Raw genomic sequence first — 8,402 nt, 5'->3', positions numbered from 1 at the left:
TGTTACAGATGCGAGTGGCTTAGGCATAGGCGCAGTCTTAATGCAAAATGATCACCCACTTGCCTACGAAAGTCGAAAACTCAAACCATCAGAAACCAAATATAGCACATACGATAAAGAATTGCTAGCAGTGGTCCACGCGCTAGACATGTGGAAACACTATCTTATGGGCTCCTAAGTTCTAATAAAGACTGACCAACAGGCCATTAAACATCTTCTGACTCAATCCACCATTTCTGACCGTCATATCCAATGCGCCGGTTTCATTCAAAATTTCCATCCTATGATACAATACCAACTAGGAAAAGCGAATGTAGTAGCAGACGCATTAAGTAGAAAACCTGAAGTAAATGTACTCTCTGTCACTCGTTCATGTGTCTTCGATAAAATCAAGCATGTTTATTTGAATCACATTTCTGTGAGTGATGTGCAATCTTTTCATTCTATGCCTAACACATATGCTCACGATCCACATTTTTCACGTGCTTGGTTTGAATTAACTCACAATAATGGTCTTCCCTATGAACACTACACATTGGAAAATGGTTATCTTTATTTTCAGCAAAGGCTATGCATTACAACACCCTTCAAGGAACTAGCAATGACTGAAATGCATGCACCACCATATATGGGTCAACGAGGAATTCAATCCACACTCGCTGCATGTCAAGATCATTTTTTTGGCCTGGAATGAAGCACGATATCACAAAATTTGTTTCAGAATGTTTGATATGTCAAAGAGTTAAACGTCATCATGGTAAGTCTTATGGCCTTTTAATGCCTCTCCCCATCCCTGCTGGCCCTTGGGAACAAATCTCCATGGATTTTATCACAGGAATTCCCACCACATCCTCACACAATGATATGATATGGACCATAGTTGACCGTTTTAGCAAACAAGCATACTTTGTACCTTGCAAAAAGACATTGTCTGCACCACAGGCTACAAACCTTTTTCTCAAAACCATCTTTCCATACCATGGCTTCCCCAAAGTCATTCTCTCTGACCGTGATGGACGCTTTTGCAATCATTTTTGGGTCTCCCTAGCCAAAAACCTAGGCTCTCAAATGGATTTCACATCTGCATTTCACCCTGAAAGTAATGGTCAAACAGAAGCCACAAATAGTACTATTATGGACCTTCTTCGATCTTATACCATTGAAAATACTGCAAACCGGGACGAACACATCCCTATGATTCAATTTGCTTACAATAACACCCCTCACTCCTCCACAAACCGTGCACCCTTTGAAATTGTCTATGGCAAGAAACTCCCTGACATGTCCCTGTATCCACTATTAGCATTGATGTCCCTGCGGTTGACACTTTAGCAAGAGATCACACACACATTTTACAAGACACCACAACTTGCATTAAACGAGCACAAGAACGATACACTGCACAAGACAATAAGAAACGAAGACCTGCACCTTTTAAAGAAAACGAACTTGTTTGGCTTAGAATAGAAAAACGATGCTTAAAAAGTGTAGAAAAACATCCTAAAGTGAAATTGTCCCCTAGATTTTTATGGCCCATTCAAAATTCTTCATTAAATAAATGACAACGGGTTCCGCTTGGGCATTCCCTCACATTGGAAAATACACAACTCCTTCCATGTCAGTTTGCTGAGACCACACAAGGGACCTATTCCCGACACCCCTACAACAGCTGACCCCCCCTTCATTGAGGACGATGAAGAAATTCTGACTCCCGAAATAATTTTAGACCATGACATGACCACTACCCGTAGAGGAAACCAGTACATAAGGTATTGGTAAAATACAAAAACCAGTCTTTGGAAGAGTGTCAATGGATTTCTGAACAATCGCTAAGTCCGCACTACCATCACTTGATACTTGCATACCACACACCTAGAGACACAGATTCGCCAATTTAGGCAGTGCCTCTCTACTAGTGTAGATTCGCCAATTTAGGCAACACGAATTCCAAATGCAGATCCGCCGATTTAGGCAGCATTAGTGCACATCCGCCGATTTAGGCAGCACGACCATTGGTGCAGATCCGTCGATCTAGGAAACACCAGATTACTAGACCACTCTACTAGTGGCTGGGCACCACTGTCGCTAGTTTGGTTTTGGTAACAATTGAGGACAATTGCTTTTCAACCCCGGGGTATGTAATGAAATTGATATTTTGATGATATTTGTGAAATATTTGATATTTTGATGAAGTATTGCAATGTTGATTTGAATTGTGAAATATGATCACTTGTTGGGTGTTGTGTGAGTAGATCAGTGAGATTGGCACGTGTTGGACAATAAGGCGATAGCAGTTTCGAAATAAAACTGCCACCATTGGATTTTCTGTGGCAAGCCTTAGTATTTATGGTTTAGTTATAAGTTGAGATGTAGACCGCTATTAATTGTTACATTGAGCTCTTTATGAGCCAGGACTATTTTATGCCCAAGTGTGAACTGGATATAACTCATTTCTGAGCATGAACTTTTCTATAAATTAAATACGTGCAAGAGGGACATGCTCACTCTTGCACGGGGGGAAATTGCACCCATTGCTTGTGTCGTTTCTCTCTCTCTGTATCTCTCTCTCTTTCTCTCTCTCTCTCTCTCTCTCTCTCTCTCTCTCTCTCTCTCTCTCTCTCTCTCTCTCTCTCTCTCTCTCTCTCTCTCTCTCTCTCTCTCTCTCTCTAACGGCTATGGTGTTCGCGTTATTTTCCAGGTATACGGATTTTGGTTTGCACGATGTAATTTTTAGCATTTTGCAGGGCCTTCCTCGCCTCCGTTTGTAGCAATTATGGAGGCATTTTGTGTATTTCCATACCGCTCACAACGTGAAGCAGCTGAGGTGGGGGTTCAAAAACTTGTTTTGAAAGGTTTAATTACAAATAAATAAAGCTATGGATCAGCGAGAGCAACAAGGAATGCCTTTTGATCAAGGCACAATGCAAATGTTTCAGGCACTCACCATGTTTATGCAACATTAGCAGTCTACAGAAAGAAGGGAGGTGTCAGCAACCAAAGCCCTTCAAGATATTGTAAAAAAATGGACCAATTTGAAGGAAAAGATGTCACAAAGTTTCTTCATAGTTATGTAATGGAGATGGAGCTACAATGGGTTCCAGAGGTGGACATGATTCGTAGTTTTGAGCTTGTTGTGGTCCCCAAGATTAGAGACCATGTAAGGGGAATTAGGGAGGAGCATAGAAAAGGTTGGGAGAAATTCAAATTAGCCCTAAAGGAGGAATATTTCATGGAGGACGCTGAAAGGATTACAAAAAAGACCTTCTTGGAATGGGTTGCAAAGCCAAAAGAAGGACTTTCTAGCACCGAACTATTGAGAAATTTTGAGTGGCGCTATGCTCAGTTGTCAGGAACAGAGCAAGCCACTTTGGATAGTGAAAATACTAAATTGTTCCTTCAATCAAGCTACAGGTCTTGAGCTCCAAGAAAAGCTAGAGCTACTCCTTGAAGACAAGAATACATAACAGGGTCTTAAGGCTGAGTGAAAAGAGGTTGAAGACGCAGTCTCATTGCTTGCTAATTAGAGGCAACGTTGTAGGGACAAAATGGTGGTGAATGGTACTAACTCTCCTCCTACCACGTCAGAGATTCCACCAAAGCCTACTCTTGTGAGTCCAAAAGGTGATAATTCAATGCTTGATGAGCTTGTTAAGGGCATGCAAGAAATGAAGTTAAAGCTAACAAGGCTTGAAGACAAACGACAACCTTTTGCAGGACAAAAATCCCAAAGCAAAGAAGGATTTGTGCATAGATGCATATGGTGTGATGGCACAGACCATGGCATAAGGGATTGTGATAGCTTTAGTGATCACTATGGGAGAATGCTGTTGTTACCGCACAGCATTACCGCATAAGAGGAGAGAGAGAGATTCAAGAAAGAGAGAGATTGTATGTTGTAGCCCCACCAGCACGTTTTCCGATTTTTCCGCGAGTATTACCGCACTTATTACTGCATATATAGCCGCCCATATTACTGCAATAGAGAATCCACGCGGCCCATTCCTCTCCCAGTTTTCCCTTTCTATAAATCCTATTCTATTTTGTTACTTTTCAGAAATTGGTACCCTCTTTTTGCATAGAGTGTAAGAAATCCCATTCTCATTGGGATTTTTAGTACCTCTCTTCTCTTTGCTTGCCTCATCTATTGGTATGATTCTCCTACTCTACTCATTTGTACTCCATGAGATTCTATAAACAAAAATATTATGTTTCCACCTCAAAATCTTATGTCAACTATGCATTCATATGGAAATGGCAAGCGAACGATGATCAAAATTGTATTGTCTTGCGTTCATAAACGAATAGCCCTTTTGTGCAGCATAAGTAGAGAAAGAAGACAAAATCCAAAAGATATTTATTAATTTTCATCCTCCAAGAGATCTCTACAAGTGCTTACATCCATGTCCAACCCCATGGTAGCTAAATCAACAAATAAATCTATTGATTCATCCTCTACAGCCTCTCCTATTGAATCATCATCATCCTCTCCATCCTCGTCCTCCTCCTCACTATGGTTGGTTATTGGGAATGGTTGGTTCTCCTAGACCTCAACTACATCATCGTCATTGGCGTCTTCTTGAGATGGTATGGTGGGATCTGCCAAAGTCTCTATGTTTGTATCTTCAAAGATAGATCTGCTCCGTGGTGTGACTGGAATAACATACCAAAGTCGTCTTCGATACATACAAGGCACATAAAACACATGTAGGTCATAGAGCAAACAACAACCTGAATGTAGTTTTATATGTATCATATAATGTTTTAGTGAGTTGCACATGGACTTTACCTGCTCACAACTACTAGGTTGCACCAAGTTGTCGGTCTTCTCGGTATGAAATTGCCTGGAGTCTACCATATAGAGCCCATTCTCATGTCTCTTAACCTCACCCACAAACCATCGGCAGTCAAAGAGATATTTGTGAAATGTTCTGAAATCCACTTTGATTATCCTCTCTATTGTTCCACATTCCCTCACCTCTTGTGTTGTCGTGCCAAAGTTGCCCATAACTCCACTATCGTGAGTGGCTCGACGCTCATCTATCTTGCGGGTTCGAAAATGAAGTCCTTCGGACCACATAGAGTTGAATGTGAAGGCCTGCAAAAACCAATCAAGATAGATGAGAGAGAGAGAGAGAGAGAGAGAGCACACACACACACACACACACTCGCACACACACACTAAACACATTGAGTATATTACCCTTGGTAGACATCCTCGCACGTACTCTCATTCTTTAGGGCTTATTTGTTCTCCTTGTGCCTTGGCCTTGGTCATGGCATTGTGTATCCACCCAACTGGAATTAGATCAGGGCATTTGGAAAGCTCTTTAGGAAAGGGAGGTGCTCGCCTACCGCCATGCGACCTCTTCCATGCTTCCCTCTCCCTTTCTCTCGTTGTACGCACCTCCACATACATATCCACCCATTTGCCCATGATGGAAGCATTGAGTAGACAATGGTTGTTGACTATGTCTTGAACTTACCTATCCAAAATCAAGAGAGAACCTTTCCCACTTGGAATGTTTGTGTGTTTTTTTGGATCCTCTTCCTCCGTCTTTAAACGAGGCAATGATGGGTCTATTGTGAAAAGATATTGAGAGACATACACAAAAGTCTCTTGTATGATCCAACCCTCTGCCATGATTGCCTGAACACATGAAACCATTAGTGATTAAAGTAGCCAATACAAAGCGTTGTGAATACAATCCAATCCTAATAAGGTTTAAGGCTTAAGATCGATGAATACCTCTAGTTGTGATCATAGCCTTACAAAGTCTTTCAAGGTCTTTAGGAACCTCTCAAGAAAGAACATCCACCTGGAGTGAACCTCACCACAAATGGCTATCTCCTCAACAAGATGGAGCAATAGGTGAATTTGGCTAACAAGGATAGAACGTGGGAATGCATCCTCAATAGCACAAGTTGCTTCAATCGCTAGAAGTTGAGCTGTTGGAATGGCTGAAACTTCGATTTCTTTGGAACTCACAAAATTGTAACCAAAAAACCCTTCATAATCTTCATAGTAAAGTTAGTCTTCAAAGTAGAGTTTAGGAGGGAGGATCAAATGTGCTATACCTGACAACTTCTCCCACCTTGAATATTGCAATCTTTACCTTCGTGTCCGCAAATCCACTAATGCTAATTGGAAGCACAAACTATTGCACAAACAAAAAGACTTATTGTATCGAGAACCCTAAACCACATACACACACACACTCACATATACACACACATACACACACACACACACACATTACCTGAAGAATCTTGTGCCAATCATGGGATGTGAGCCCATACAATTGTGTGGATCCTCCTTTCTTCTCAGTTTTAGTGAAGGCACCCTTGAGCGAACGCATATAACCTGTTGGAGTACGGATGGATTCAATGACTTGTTTCATCCGCTCTTGATCCACCCTTGATAGAATCCAAGGTGCCTTTGGAAGAACCATCTTCCCCCGAGGGCCTATGCGAGGTGTGGCCGAAGGAGGGAGCCTCCTTATGGCCCTCATGTCCTCTCTAGCCCCCAATGAATCTTTCTTGCCTACTATTGGATCCCATATAGCTTGCCCAACATTTTTGAACACAGGCATTGGATCCAATAGGTGTTGGATTTTCAATGAATCCCAATAGGGTAGTGATAAGAAAATAGAGTACCTAGACATACCCCTAGGTGGATCATTGGGAGGAGGCAATGTGTTGTGATGCTCGTTCCAATGTCTTGCCCAATCGGCCATGGTCCAATGGAGTGGCTCCATCCCATTGCACGGTGGAGCATAAGATTGATGTGTGGGCGGCAAGAAGCGATGGTTATTGGGGTAGATCACCTTACCAAGTAGAGCGGGTCTCTCTCTCACGAGTGAGGGTCCACAAGTTGGGCATGCCCTATGTCCATATGTCGATAGTCCTACAAAAACAAAAGACATAACCGCATATAAGTGACCAATGCAAAGACATTAAAGAGTGTCATAAAGTATAAGCTTACCATAAATCTCTCCAAGCCCGGGGTAATCATGCATGGTCCACATGAGAATTCACTTGATCCTTGTGCGTCGATCACGAAGTGGTCTTGATACATCAAAAACATCTATGCCGTTCCATAGCTCTTAAAGCTCTTCAATCAAAGGTGCTAAATATACATCCATGTTCTTCACCTTGTGTTTTCCTGGGACTAGAAGAGAGAGCAAAATGTTCCCCTTCTTGGTTGACTCCCATGGTGGAATGTTGTAGTTCACAACAACCACTAGCCAAGTACTCCATGAGGTAGACCGATGCCCAAATGGGTTTACCCCATCACTAGCCAAACCAATCTTTAAGTGACAAGGCTCTTCTCTAAACTCCAGCCATGTCTGCTCAATGTGTTGCCATGCCGGCGAGTCAGCCGGCACTCTCATAACCCCATCGGTGGAGCGATTTGTCATATGCCATGTAAGAAGCTCGCTTGTTCCTTTGGTGCTGAACATGTGCTTGATGCGGGGAATGAGGGGGAAATGACGAAGAACCTTGCGAGGTATTGTGGTTCCTTGCATTCCCTATTTGTACCTTGATTCTCCACACTTGGGACAAGCATCAAGCCCTGCATGTTCATTGCGGAATAGCACGGAATCATTGACACATGCATGTATGCGATCATAGTCCATCCCAAGCCTTGTCACCTCCTGTCGTGCCTTCCTTTGATTTTTTGGAAGTTGATTTCCTTTAGGCATCATCTTGCCTAATAGCCTATGACATAATTAACGAACACTCGTTATTGCATATAACCACGAAAAAAACTCACAACTAACACTTATTACACTTAAACGTACCTCAATAGTGCATCGACCCCTGCATTGCTCCATCCACACATTGCTTGAATATTCAAGATCTCAAGAGATGCTCATAATATGGAGTAGGAGCATCCCTCGTAAAGAGCGGTGTGTGTTGCCTCTAGCAATGAATCTTTGGTTTTTTGGGCGGTTTCTTCACATGCACACTCAGGCTCACACTCATTCGCCACCTCACATGCAAGAAGATCCTTAACCATATTGTGCAAATGATCTTCCTCCACCTCCATGTGGGGCGGGGTGGTGGGGAGATCGCCATATGTGGTGGATGTAGGATGCGCATGCGCTCGTGTGGACCCACCCACATCGGACGGCAGGTGTGACCCCCCTCCCATGACTGCTTCCTGGCGCAATCTCTCTTCCATTCTCCTCCCGCCTCCGCCCCTGATCACACTCCAATGGGGAGCGACATCAATGGATGCCAAAACCCTCGAATCACTAGTTTCCATTCGAGCGCGTTTTCTCGGATCGTCCCATAGTCCATAATCATCCACGTGAGCCAAGCATATACGCGGAAGCCATGCAATCGCACGCTTACATCGCGTACATGGACATGGTAGTCGCTCGCTCAACCATCGAGTT

General features: G+C 42.9%; 1 pseudogene; it reads right to left on the bottom strand.

Moving 5' to 3' along the window:
• Window positions 1-4,608: 4,608 nt before the first annotated feature.
• Window positions 4,609-7,843, bottom strand: LOC147439518 (uncharacterized; annotated as a pseudogene).
• Window positions 7,844-8,402: the final 559 nt, after the last annotated feature.

Source organism: Adiantum capillus-veneris, chromosome 16 (genome assembly GCF_014529385.1).
Source record: "Adiantum capillus-veneris isolate H3 chromosome 16, ASM1452938v2, whole genome shotgun sequence".
NCBI classification, from domain to species: Eukaryota; Viridiplantae; Streptophyta; class Polypodiopsida; order Polypodiales; family Pteridaceae; genus Adiantum; species Adiantum capillus-veneris.
This window is presented reverse-complemented; position numbering and strand designations above follow the sequence as displayed.